Source organism: Mus caroli, chromosome 6 (assembly GCF_900094665.2).
Source record: "Mus caroli chromosome 6, CAROLI_EIJ_v1.1, whole genome shotgun sequence".
Classification (NCBI taxonomy): Eukaryota; Metazoa; Chordata; class Mammalia; order Rodentia; family Muridae; genus Mus; species Mus caroli.
Window position 1 is genome coordinate 26,033,645 of NC_034575.1, and position 13,417 is coordinate 26,047,061.

The following is a 13,417-nucleotide window of genomic DNA, read 5'->3' on the forward strand; positions in this document are numbered from 1 at the left end:
ACTTCCAACTAAGTCACTCACTCTCCCTGGGCTCTTAGAACAGCACCAAAGCCCCAAATGTGAACAAAGGACTCATGTGCACTGGAGTTTCTGAGCCCTTTACAGCCACTGTTTGCTTTAGGCCTCTACCACCCTAGGACAAGGGTACCGCTTCCTGTTGGCACATGCCAGATGCAGATCCTTTTAAGGTCTAGGGCAGCAGAGAACCTTTTTTCGAAGTTAAACAATGGTGGGTGCGTGTCAGCACCAGGATCTGAAGCTGAGCAGGGCTCTACTGCAGCCCCAGAGGGAGTTCCCAAACACCAGATGACAGAGCGTCTCCACCTGCGCTCAGACTATGTGAGAGGAAAGCCTGGACCTGGTTTTCTTTCTCACAGGTGTGTCGTGTGCGGCTGTGAAAGCCAAAGATCAGCCTCTAGTGTCCTTCCTCGTTTGCCAACCACTTTGGTTTTGGGGGTTTCTTTGTTTGTTTTTAAAATAAAGTCTTTTATTGGTGTGGAGCTTAATAAGTAAGTAGGCTGGCCAGCCAGTGAAGCTCAAGGACCTACTAGTCTTTACCTCTCTACAGCTGGAACTCTAAGTGTGGACCACCACCACCACCACCACCACCACCCCCACCACCTCCAACTTGTTACATGGGTTCTGGGTATTGAGCTCAGATCCTTGTGTCTAATCAGCAAGGGCTCTACTCACTAAACTGCTAAGCCCAGCAATCTGGGTCTCTCTGTATGCACTGCCCACAGCATATAATAAAGCCTTATGTAAGCATCTAATGCCTGTGTTTAGCATGTGACTAAATATATTGATTTTGAACATTAGCTGACCTATGACCTCTCAGAAACTATGCCTTCTCCAACTGAAACTACAAAGCAGCCTGGGTTTCATAAGACAATGCAGACGCTGAAGACAAAAGTCAGTGCTAAAGCAGTGCCTGAAATTCATGCACCACAGAGCTGTGGTAGCCGCAAGACCCCAGCTACCCTGCACGATACACACCTGATAACTCAACAACTGCAGATACTCCATTCTGCCTGTCACACTGGCCCCCCATCCCCAGTGACTGTGTGAACTTCAGTTCTGGCCCTCCTGACCCACTGTGGTTAAGGGAACCAAACCAGCCATGTTGTGAGAGATGCCAACTAGTTAGTAACTTATAGGCCAAAGGCTGTGTAAAATGCAGCACCTCCCTGCCAGCCCTCTTGGGAAGGTTTCACACTTGGGTTCTGTCACCCTATCTGAATTAAAGACACAGGAAATGAAAGCTATGAAGACATTTTCTGCTCTCTTGTCTATTATTGAGAAATACCTACTCAGTGCTGCGCAGTAAGTAATAGACTAAGGATCCATTTGAATGCACCAAAAGATTCACTGCCATGCATCCTCAACCCAAGTCCTATCCGTCTGTATATGTTTAAGCACAGCAATCTCATAGTACTCAGTTAGGAAGATAGGCCTACAATCTAAGGGACTCTTCAGAGCTCCTCTGGCCAGCAATCCCTGGGAGAAACTCCCTCTTTATTAGACCAAGGCTGAGCCCTCCTCAAGTCTGGGGTAGAGAGAAATCCTTTTCCTGTTGGGCCCCAGGTCTAGAACTTGCTGGTTCAAAGCCTTCTGCCTGCGGCTGTTGGGCCCACCACCTAAGCACTCCATGTCCTTTCTGGAAGCCTCCCCTTGACAGAAGATTCCTGGCCTCACTCCTTTTCTCCTCAGTATGGAGTCTTCTCACTACTCACTGAAAACTCAGGTTTTTTTCTGCCCAGAATCACCCACTCACCTGACTCAGACATTCTTGTACGAGCTGCACACTATAAAAATAGCCTTTGCCGTACACAGCGTGTGCACCCTTCAGTCCTTCACACTTCGATACGGCAGCAGCACCTTCACACCGTTGGCTTTAGTCAAACGTCCTTCTTTGGGAAGGACTTTGAAGAGGAGAAATATTTTCAGAGACTTGAACTTAATTAGCTGCTGTTACAGTCTTCAGTAGAAACAGCTGTTTTAAAACTAGTTTTATACTAGCTGTTTAAAGTGATATGCAGTCTCAACAAGACAACCCACTTTAGATCAGAGTCTGTGTTTGCTAGTCACTTAGAAACCGAAATACACGATCCATTGACAGATAAGAAATTTTACAACCTCCATCTTAAGTGGAGAGAAAGCCCTCATCTGTCCTCCATGATTGCTTGGAGGGAGACCGGAGGATAGCCGACATCCCCTGGTTGCCTGTCAGTCATCTTCACCTTTACAGTAGGCAGGCTGAAACCAGATCCCTCGGATGGTCCCAGAGAACCACTTATCGTTTCACAGAGCATCCACAGCAAGACTGAACCTGGCTGCTGGAACCCTCCCCTCCTTTTATCTCTTTCCAAAAAGGGCTTCCAAGAATAACTCCAAAGCCAGCAGAAGCTTCAGACCACTGCTCTCTCTGACAACTGGTCACGGGATGCCGATAAAACTCCACCAGCAGGCCTCTCACAGGTTCCAAAGCAACATGCTGAACAGAGACATGCACACAAAGCCAGCTGCAAACTACACCAAAGACCCAGCTTCTGCCCAGAGGCCGTGGGGGAGCAAGTGCAGCTCAATGAAGGTTCTGGGGACTCTAAGGCTCACACACTCCAACAGCCATGGATCCCACGGTCATCACTCTCAGATCTTCAAAGAGAAACAACTTTCACTGACACAATATATAGGAATCCAGAAAAAGAGAGGTTTGTTTTTTCTTTCTTTCTTTCTTCCCAAAAAGCAACCTTTCTATACAGCAATTCTCAGATTATACTTTTTGGCCTGAAACGTAATTATTTGACTACTATTTGGTTAGCAAAGAACCTTGAACGTGTGTGTGTGTGTGTGTGTGTGTGTGTTGTATATTTTCCCCATTTTAAGACAGAATCTCTTAGTTTTGTCTCTTTCTTCCTTTCTTTCTTCTTTCTTTTTTTCTTTCTTTCTTTCTTTTTCTCTTTCTTTCTTTTAAAGGTAGTTTCATGGTGGTGGTTTGCATCTTCAACCCCAGCACTTGGGAGGCAGAAGCAGGTGGATCTCTGAGTTTGAAGTCAGCCTCTGGCCTACAGAGTTGAGTTCCAGAATAGCCAGGTCTATAATAGAGAGAAATCCTGTCTCAAAAAGGCAAAAATGAATGGATGAAAGGACAAATAAATAATTAAAATTTAAAAGGCAGTTTCCTTCTTAAATCTGTCCTACAGATCTACCAACTTTGCTCTGATAGTTAAATCAAAACTAAACTGTATACAAAACATCACACAATACAGCAATGACTGTGCATTGAATGGGTATACACAACCAATTCTCCATCTGGAGCAAAGCTCTGAGACTGCTCTGATTTTTAATTTTCTTTATATGTGTTTAAGTGTTTTGCTTGCATGTACGTGCATGCTGTGTGTGTGTGTGTGTGTGTGTGTGCGTGTGCGCGCGCCGCGATGCCTACAGTGATCACAGCTGGTTCTGGGTACCCTGGAACTGGTTTTGAGCCACTATGTAGGTACTGGGAACCAAACTTGAGCCCTATGCCAAGGCAGCAAGTCCTCACAGCTGCTGAGCCACCTCTCTAGCCCCCGATTCTGTTCTTAAAGGCTAGCGCACTAAGTAAGAACTGCTTAGTGCCATGAGGAGCTGGACTCATTTCCTGGACAACAGGAAAACACCTTAAAAAGCGCACCTGTGAGCCCTGAATGCGCAGGCCGGAGGCAGGGGCACAGTGAATTCGGGGCTAAAAGCAGGCTGCATAATGAGAATCTGTCCCAAAAACCACCGAGGTGAATTCTGACACATGCTACAGCACAGGTGAACCTTGAAGACAATAAGCAAAGAGAAATTAGCCTATCACAAAAGGGCAGACATTGTCTGACTTAACCTAAGGGGGGGGGGTGCTTAGCTGCATACAGTGTCGCTGCAGAAGATGGTGGTAGTGATGTATCTGGTGTCGCCTGTGCATTTAAAGATAGAAAACTGCATTCTAACGCCCGGAGAATAAAAATGTCAGAGATTTAGAAGACTCTTAAATTGTCCTGAAAAGCAGTGGTTTAAGAAAATAATTGTGATGTAGTTCTAAGCTCCCAGGCAGGAAGCTCCTAACTCTTCCTCCCCCGCTTCAATCCCCTGCCTTCAACCTACGCCATGCCTTGGTTACTGCGAAGTAATCAGTCCACTGCCTCTCTTCTTTCTAAATTGCCATAGCTGTTCCAAGCAGTCACCATCTTTTCAAGTCCTCTAGCCAAGCTGCACGGCTCCTTTACATTTAAAACTTCCAACAGTTCCCAAGGCCAACAGGGCATCAGCAGTCCATGCAGGGCCCTCTCCGGCCCCATCCCCCACCACTTTTCCACCACCAGCCTCGAGCCCTTTCTTGAGTCCTCACACCTCTACAGAGTTGCCACATGGTGCCTTGGAAATGCTTCCCTGGTCTTCCCCAAGGTGAGGAGCAGCGACTTCTCAGAAGGACTGCAGACAGTCCTCAGACAGCCCGGACCATGCAGGCAAGTGGACTGCAGACTTCCTGACCAGCCTGGGCTTGAGATCCAGTGTTTACTACATTACTCTACACTGCATCGGGTTTCTAGTTCCCGACCCATCCCTGACACATCTGCAGCAAAACACCTCAGATGAGCAGCTCTGTGTCACTCAACTTCAGTGAGCCCCCAAGATACCTCCCATCATGCATAGTCCACCTCTCAGCCACAGATAGGCAGCCCTCAGCGCCACTGCTGATGGCAGTGTGCAGTCAGCAGAAGGGCAGAGCAAGCACGCACTTGGTCACTATTAAATGGACGGCTGCTCAAATGAGCCTGACTTTACCCCTTTGCAAATGAGAGGTCAGTAACATATGTCCTAGAAGCCTAGTGATCGGTAAGTTTCCAGAGCATTCTGGAATCAGAGGAGCTTGGAGTGTGACAGTACTTCCTGAGTTTGTGGGAAACTGGGAACGGAGTAAGTGACCTAAGAAGTTTCTAGATGTGTTGTTGTCCACAAAAGAATGTTCAGAAAAAGAGAAGGGAACAGGATGGGTAAGAACCAGGAAAAGGGAGGGGGGAAAAAAAAACCAAACCAGCGCCAAGTACAATGTTTTGTAAAAGCCAGGATGCTGTTAATCTCTCTAGCTCTTTGACACAGAACGAAAGTGTAGTGAGCTCCCGAGACGTTATCTCACTCCTTGATTTCTTTAAGGAAAACTACGAACCACCTGTAGTTTGGAGTCCACGCAGGTTTGCAGCCTGCAAGCCCTTTCCGCACACCTTGGGCCTGTACCATCTGGGTTACACACAGCACATGTCCTGGTCCTAGGTCTCCGGTGTCTCCTCTCACACTCCTGGTCCTTTCAATCTCTTCCCGTGCTCACCCCCTGCACATTCTGCAGAACCAGGCTGCATCCTGTGAGGCTGCCCCACTGATTGAAAGATGACACTAACCATAATCATACTTTTTTGTACTAAAAGGAACTTATCCACAATAGTTGCTTTATCACAGCATAAGCTATCAAGACTGCTCTGTAAAAAAAAAAAAAAAATCTGTAATTTGGCACTAAGTAATTTTTGCCACTTTGATTTAGTTTCTGTATTTATCAGACCTAAGTATTTCTCTTGAAAGAAAAACTGGAAAACAATCACTATATCACATGGTGAAGGAAATTTAGGGGGACCTTGATGTTTAACCTATAAAAAGTCCTTGATTCATTTAACCTTAAATCTTTATTGAAATCTTAGAATACTTACGAACCATTTTCCTAATGTGAAAACTGATTATGTTTCATACAGATATATAATGGGAGGATATCAAGTATGATCTCAATTAGCCATTCTAATCGTATTTGTTATGTGTAAATTCCAAGTTTAGTTAACAAGAACAGTAAGAGAATCATGCTTAATGTAGGCGATAAAAAGAAGGGAACTTCACAATCTCTTAGACAGGCATTAAAAAGCAAGACTGGCATGGAGGAGGAGAGGAGCAGGGGCTGCCTCGAGGGTAGAGGAGTCTGCCTCAAAGCCTGGGAATGATCTGACTCACTCAGGAGGAGGAGAGAACCAACTGTCACAGGTTGTCCTGACCTCCACGTGTGTGCTGTGGTGGACATGCTTGTTGATGCACACACATAACAGATGCACTTCAAGGACATCTTGAAGCAGTACGTGGAGGGGGAAAAAGCTAAGAAGGTAAACAGATTTCACTTACAGTTAAGAGACTCCTGAAAGTGAGGCAAGGACCCTCCTGTAGAGGGCGCCATCCCTGGGATGCACAGGGGTTCTAAAAGGAATCCAGAAGATATGTCAACATCAAAGGAAGGAATATCTAGAATGCCAGCCACCCTTCCTCCCAATCTTGAGCATTTAAAAAGCCATCAATGTACATGTTATAATCCAAGTTCCAAAACTATTTTATTCCACTTAAAAACTGCTGTCTCCATTGCAGTCTTGCAGGCAAACACAGCCCTCTTTAAACCCCAACACCTGAGGGCTCTGGATCATTCCAGAGTCTCTTCTTCCTGCCAGGAACACAGCGGGTTCTCCCTTCCCCGCCATGCTGCAGATCTGGCTCCCTCCTCTAGCCCTGCTCCAAACCACAGCACAGGCACAGGCCCTGGCCTGCCGGGCTGTTTTTCTCCCTAACAGTGTAACTATCACTGCTGGGCCTCTCTGGTGAGAGGTTTCAATCTGGGCCCTGGCTGTGCATTTTGGACTCCTTAGGGCTTTGCCCACTGAATGCTAGGAACCAAAGCAGCTTCATTTCCCCTCAGAGCTTGCTCTTCTTCCCAGTTCTGACAGGCCTGGTTTTTCTCTCTCCTTCATCACTTGCTCTTTACTCTGCTGCCTCCGCTGTCCCACCCGCTCTACCTCCCCCGTCAGTGCCCTCGACTAACTCTATCCCCACTGGCGGGTTGATGACAGCACAGGGCAGATCTCACTTCAATCTATATTCAACACTACAGCCGGCTTCATCTTCCGTGGATACCACGGGGGGTGAGTGGGAGAGAAGCTCATTTTTCCCTTTTGAAAATGTTAGCATCCCTCCTTGTCAGAACAGACAGGACAGTGTGTAGGTTTCACAATCTGTTCCCAGATTCTTCGACATTCCCCTTGAAAACATGAAGCTTAGTTCCCCTGCTCTTGAATGTGGGTTGACTTTACAGCTTGTTTCTAGAGAATAGACTGTGGAGCACAGGGAAAGTCAAAAGGCACTGAGGCACCTGCCTTGGCTCCCTGGATTACTTGATCTGGGGGTGAAGTGGCCAGGTCTTAGGGACACTCTACTCTGTGGAGAGACTCACAGGGAGAACTGAGGTCTCCAGAAGTCACCAGCACCAGGAAGTACACCACTTTGGAAGAGGACTGGAACCTAATATTTTGACTTCAATATAAGATGAGACCCCAGTCCTGAACCCCAACCCCAGACACAGGTAGAGACACCCAGTTTTTACTGTTGACTCCAATCTCTGGATTTGAGGGTGATTTGTAGTTTGCCAGCAGGAGATCAAACCTCAAGTGTTTCTTTGGGCCTCACCTCAGTCATCTATCCATCACCTGCTGTCCTTTCCTTATCTTTGCATGCAGATCCCATTTTAGTCTAGGCCATTACTGTTGCTGGCAAAGTAAGCTTAACCTGTGCCATTAGCACACCAAACCTGTAGTGCACCAAACCTCTTTCAGCACTTTCTTTTGGGGAGGAGGATATTAAAACAAGGTCTCACTATGCAGTCCTTGGCTGACCTAGAACTTGCTGTTCAGTCCATGTTGGTCCCAAATTCACTGAGATCCACCTGTTCCTGTCCCTTGAGTACTAGGACTGAAGTCCCTAGACCCAGTGACTCACTCTTCTGGGCTCAATACAAGGTCTACATTCATGGAAACTTTACTTATTTTTCTAATGTATGTAAATATGGTTTCCAAGACTGTGTTGTAGTTACTCAGGGCGAACACTGTGACTTCTGCTACTTTGTTATTTGTAGTACTCTGGTAACTGGACCGGCACACTAGACAGGCACTGAACGACTAAGCTGCATCCCCAGCCACTTCTGCCTTATATAATCCATGCTCATGAACACAAAACACTTTTAGAGCAGGAGCATCTTTCATGTTTTTTTTTTTTTCTTTAAATTTTTTGGAGAGGGCTCGCGAGATGGCTCAGTGGTAAAGAGCACTGACTGCTCTTCCAGGGGTCCTGAGTTCAATTCCCAGCAACCACATGGTGACTCACAACCATTTGTAATAGGATCCATGCCACCTTCTGGATTTGTCTGAAGACAGCTACAGTGTACTCATAGAAAATAAATAAGTAAATCTTTTTTTAAAAGTTTGGAGATCTGGTAATAATGTACATATGCAATAAAGTTTGCATGACTATCACATGATTTGAGAGGATAAGTTAACAGCATTTATTACCTCCAAAATCCAGATGGTTTATGAATAAGGAATTCTAATTCTAGCTGCTTAGAAGAGGAAAAAATTAAAAGTAACAAGCATACATCAACAGAGGCAAAGTTAAATTAAATTAGGACAGGGCAGACTACTCTGGATCCATTTTACAAAATAAAATAGGTCAACATGTACTGACCTGCTCAACAGAATATTAAGTGGAAAAATGCAAGTTTCATAATAAGAAATGTGTGTAAAACCCATCAGAGGAAGACTTTAAAAACATCGCAAGGCGAAACAAGCGAGAACTCAACCAAGCAAGAGCAATTGTATTTTCTGATATACATCAAGCTAACGTCACTAAAATGTCAGTTCACTGTAATTAAATTCATAAAATTAATGTAAGTTCCACAAATATACTAAGTTTTTAAGTGGATGATTGATAAGAGAATTTCATATTGAAAAATGAATGAATAGAATAGCCAGGGATACTCTCAGGTACCAGAGGGGACGATGGTATGTTCTTCCAGGTGATATATGCTAACATAAAGCCTACGTAACGGACAGACAGATCAGATAGACAGACCAAGGAATCCACACAACAAAGTAAAGAGCAGGCTCAAGGAGACATGCAGCTTTGTGCAAACCAAAGGGAACACGTGAAAAAGCACTTGACAAGAAATGATGCTAGAGAGACTGGAGAGCCATTTTGAGAGTCATGAACTTAGATCTGTACCTCAGACCACACACAAGAATAAGCTGAACAAGTCCTGGAGCGGGACTGGCTTGTTCTCTCACACTGCTGTGGGTCAGGTCCTGGAGGGGGACTGGCTTGTTCTCTCACACTGCTGTGGGTCAGGTCCTAGAGCGGGACTGGCTTGTTCTCTCACACTGCTGTGGGTCAGGCAAACTAGGACTCAGTCAGAAATAAGAAAGACTCATCAGTTTGACTACAGATATTTTTCAAAACTTGAGAAGCTAGTGTGGTGACTCACAGCTGTCATCCCAGTACTTGGAAAGCTGAGGCAGGAGGATTGCCAGAAGCTGAGGACAGTCTGATCTCCACAGCAAGTTCCAGCCTACCCAGGGCTAGACTGAGACCCAGTTTCAAAAGCAAACCAAAAAAGAGCCCATCCATCACAAAAACAAAAATCTTAAGTATAGTCAAAACCAAAACTAAAAAATTGTAAATACTACTTATAAATAAGATAGTAATAAAAATCTAAGAAAGGTTATCCCATGAGCTTGCTTTTTATTTGAAAAATGCAGGAAAAACCGACAGACAGACAAGAGAGGAAAGCCGGCCTTAACCATGGCATCAAGCTTCTCAGGGGTGGCATTATATGCCTCCAGTGTGATACAGTGAGGATATAATGTCTGAATGGTGACACATCCACAAAAGCACAAACCCTGACTCTCACAGGAGGAAACATCAACCAAACCAAATGGAAGCACCTTCTCCATAGTGACTGGCTAGTATTCTTCAAACGTGGCGACAGCAGCAAGCACACAGGGATAGGCAGGTAAGGCAGAGGGCGAGGCTGCAGGAGAGGTATCTAACCCAAAGGATGTTTTCAAAAACATATGAAAACAATGAATTTAACTAGAGTTCTTTACTCTGGGGATCATGTTTACCTCAGAGACACAGGATGCCAAACAAAAAGCACAACGATGAGGTGTGGGACACCTGCCCTCAAATTTTTGGGAGATATTCTGGAAATCCCCCAAAAAGTACAGACTATTATCACTGTTGTTCTCAGTTGCCTAACAAAACTGCATGGTAAGGCCTCACTGCTCAAAGACCACTGCTGAAGGTCCCACATACACTGGTCACAGGATATGGAGAAACCAAGTGGGTACTGACCAGGAAGCATGCTACCTCTAATACTAATTAAGACAGTAACTGGGTGCTATGCAGACTGCCAGGGGGAAAGCCACCAACAGTCTTACCCAGCTGTGAATCCTATCACCTGCAGTAACAACTGACACTTCAATAGTCATGCCTATGGATACTATGGTGTCACAAACGTTAGGGAGGTGACCAACTGCTTTCTGACTGCATTGAAAGTCCACTCCACAGAAGGTGATACATACCTGGTAAATCTAGCCACGAGGCCAAGATTGGAGAGCTCACAGACCCTGGGGATGAACCTACTATGACTACTTTGCTAAATGGGCAGGGTATAAAACTGCCCTGGGACTTATCTGCTGATAGATTGGCAGCTTTGAGAAGCTATGGACAGTTGAAGGCTTCTGAGGAAGGGAGAATCAGTTTCCTTAAAAGGAGCCGCTCTTCACAGGTCAACTGCAATCCAGATGGTCCCACAGACAGAATGTCAAAGGGCTACTGAATTAACCCAGAAAAGGGACATGACATGATAAGGGTGTAGGGAAGTGAGAATGGATCTGGGAGAAGTTGAGGTGAAGAGCTGAGGGTGGATATAATCAAAATTCACTGCATGAAATTATTTTTTTTTTAAAAAATGCCTGGTGGATAGCCACATCTGCTGGATTTTCCAACTTAATTTTATCTTTTTGTCTTTTAGTGGGAGCCAGAGAATGGTGAGATGTGAAACAAAAAATGTCTTCTTGATCCGACATAGGCACTGCAGTCATGGACTCGATGAAGCTGTGGCTGCTTACATAAGACCCCAAAAGATCCAGGCCCTCAATACTCCATCATGGCTAGAGGAGGGGTCTACAACAGACCACTACAGAGTTCCTCAACTGCTGTCTTTGTAAGCAGTGTGTTTGGGCACTAGGAGTAAACAGTAACACTGGCCTTCAAGAGTAGAGGCACTTAAGAATCAATCATTAATTTTGTTTAGAAAAAATCTACCTAGGTTAATTCTGATGTTAGTTCCTCTTTTATGTAACATGTCTCAAAGTGTTAATAAAGGGAGAGCTGGAGAGATGGCTCAGCAGTTAAAAGCACTGGCTACTCTTCCAGAGGTCCTGAATTCAATTCCCAGCCACCATGTGGTGGCTCACAACCATCTACAAGGGGATCTGATGCCCTCTTCTGGACTCCAGATGTATATGCAGCAAAGCACTAGTACATTAAATTTAAAATAGTGTTTGTAAAGTTATTTTGAAGAATGAACATCATATCCACGTGGGATTGGATCCAAGACCCAACCCACAACAAAACCTGCAGATGCTTAAGTCTACTATTAATCATGTGGTCTAGCATTTGCACACATTCTCTGTTCATTTCCCAATGCACCTTCAATGCCTACAGACTTGTAACACCATACCATGTGCATGGCATATAGACAGTCCTCTGCCAAGACCTTTTCCTCCAACTATCTCTACTGCTTGGTTGATTCCATAGACGTGCAACTTAAAAAAATTAAAATCACTCAAGATAATCACATTGCTATCACATGGAAATGATTAATAGCATAGATATTTAGAATTTACTTTATAAAGTTTTTTTAATGTTCATATAAAATCTAGGAAAACTCAAGCAGATGTTTTAAAGACAAAGCAAAAACAAAAATGAAAACACAATGTCGTAGGGCACATGACTGTAATCACAACAATCAGGTATCTGAGGCAGGAGGATTGAGATCCTAACCGGGGCTATATAAAAGATTCTGTTTAAAAAAAAAAACAAAAAACAAAAAAATCTAAGTGTAGATATTATTACTAAGTGAATATTTACTTTTACATATTCATTTTTCCGTTTTTTAAAGTTACTATCTGCCCTTTATTTTTTGTGGTTGGATTCAACTCTAGATCCCAAACCATCTTCTCTCTTTGTTAAAACTGTGGTCAGAATTTCTCATAGATTTTAAGGTATTTATTTCCTTTCTGATTAAAAGTGGTATAAATATATATTCAAGGTAAACTGAGTTCTATTTGCTGTCTTCTAGACTTTTCTCCTGCAATAAACTCCAAGATCCCCTCTCATTCTCAGAGGACAAACTTGTTCTCGAAGAAGAAAACAAGTTCTTGTATCTTCCTTTGTGCTTTTCCGTGAAGATTCCCTGGCTTCCTAAGTACCAGCCCCCATCGCATCTCCCTCTCCCCACAGCAACTCCTAAAAATCCCTTCTTATAACTAAACTATCAAATGAAGGGGCACAAGGAGAATTATCCCTACAGACTGAATTCTTTGCCACCCAGCCACATCAATTCATTTACTGAAATCCTACTTCTTAGACAGTATTGGGAGGCAAGAACTTTAGAAATAATCTTAGCTGAGGTGAGGAGGGTGGAGCACTCGCTCATGGATGGGATTAGTGACCTTTTAAAACACACAAAGACAGACATGACAGAAAGATGGCAGGGAATTGGGGGACGGCCTGAGCAAGACCTATCTCAACCAACAACAAGCCACACAGCGCTGGCTTCCTCTCTGCCGCATTGAGACAATGGCAAGAAGGTATTACTATGAGCCAGAAAGCTGGTCTTCATCAAACAAGAATCTGACAGTATCTTGATCTTGGACTTCCAAACTATGAGACATACATTTGTGCTGCCTATGAGCCCGGCGCTGCACGTACCAGCAGCCGGGGTGGGTATCACACCCTTCAGAAAGTAAAAGTTAAAAGGGCTTCTTCTCTCCATTTGCCTCCAGACCTCTCTCTCATTTCCTTAGGGCAAAAGAATAGTGTCCTACACACTGCCTAGCCAGTAAGACCAACAACTTGCTAAGAATGGAGAAAGGCCTGGACACCCACGTTCTTGGGCTGCTCAGTACCAGCTCCAATGCCCTCAGCTTTTCTCTAATGCTTTTATGAGAGCTCCTCTTTCCTCACCCCTTCCAGTTTGTTCCAGATTGCTAGGCTTCCCTCTGCCCAACTGCCTCCTGGGAACCACAAAACCTATTCTCCAACCCCAAACAAAGCAACTCTGAGTTGGAAACAACAAAATTCCCATAAATTTATGTAACACTGGTCTCTCAAACTGTTAAAAGAATGAAAATTGAAGAGCACCCCTTAAAGACCCGCCTTGAGTATTACTGGAGGGCTCCTTCTTCCAGATTTGAAATGTGAATGAGTATTCACTTCAGTTAGCTGAGATGCGGCCAAGCATTGGCCTGGGGGCCTG

The 13,417-nt window shown here is 44.5% G+C and overlaps 1 long non-coding RNA gene across 10 annotated transcripts in view; it reads right to left on the reverse strand.

The window, feature by feature from the left end:
* LOC110296206 overlaps positions 1 to 13,417 on the reverse strand; it is a 138,619-nt gene that overhangs the window by 109,996 nt on the left and 15,206 nt on the right. The window contains exon 2 of one of the 10 annotated variants that reach the window (XR_002378161.2): positions 6,184 to 6,255. The exons of the other annotated variants lie outside the window; for them this stretch is intronic. This is a non-coding gene — a long non-coding RNA (uncharacterized LOC110296206). The remainder of the gene's footprint in view (positions 1 to 6,183; positions 6,256 to 13,417) is intronic. 10 annotated transcript variants of the gene reach the window in all.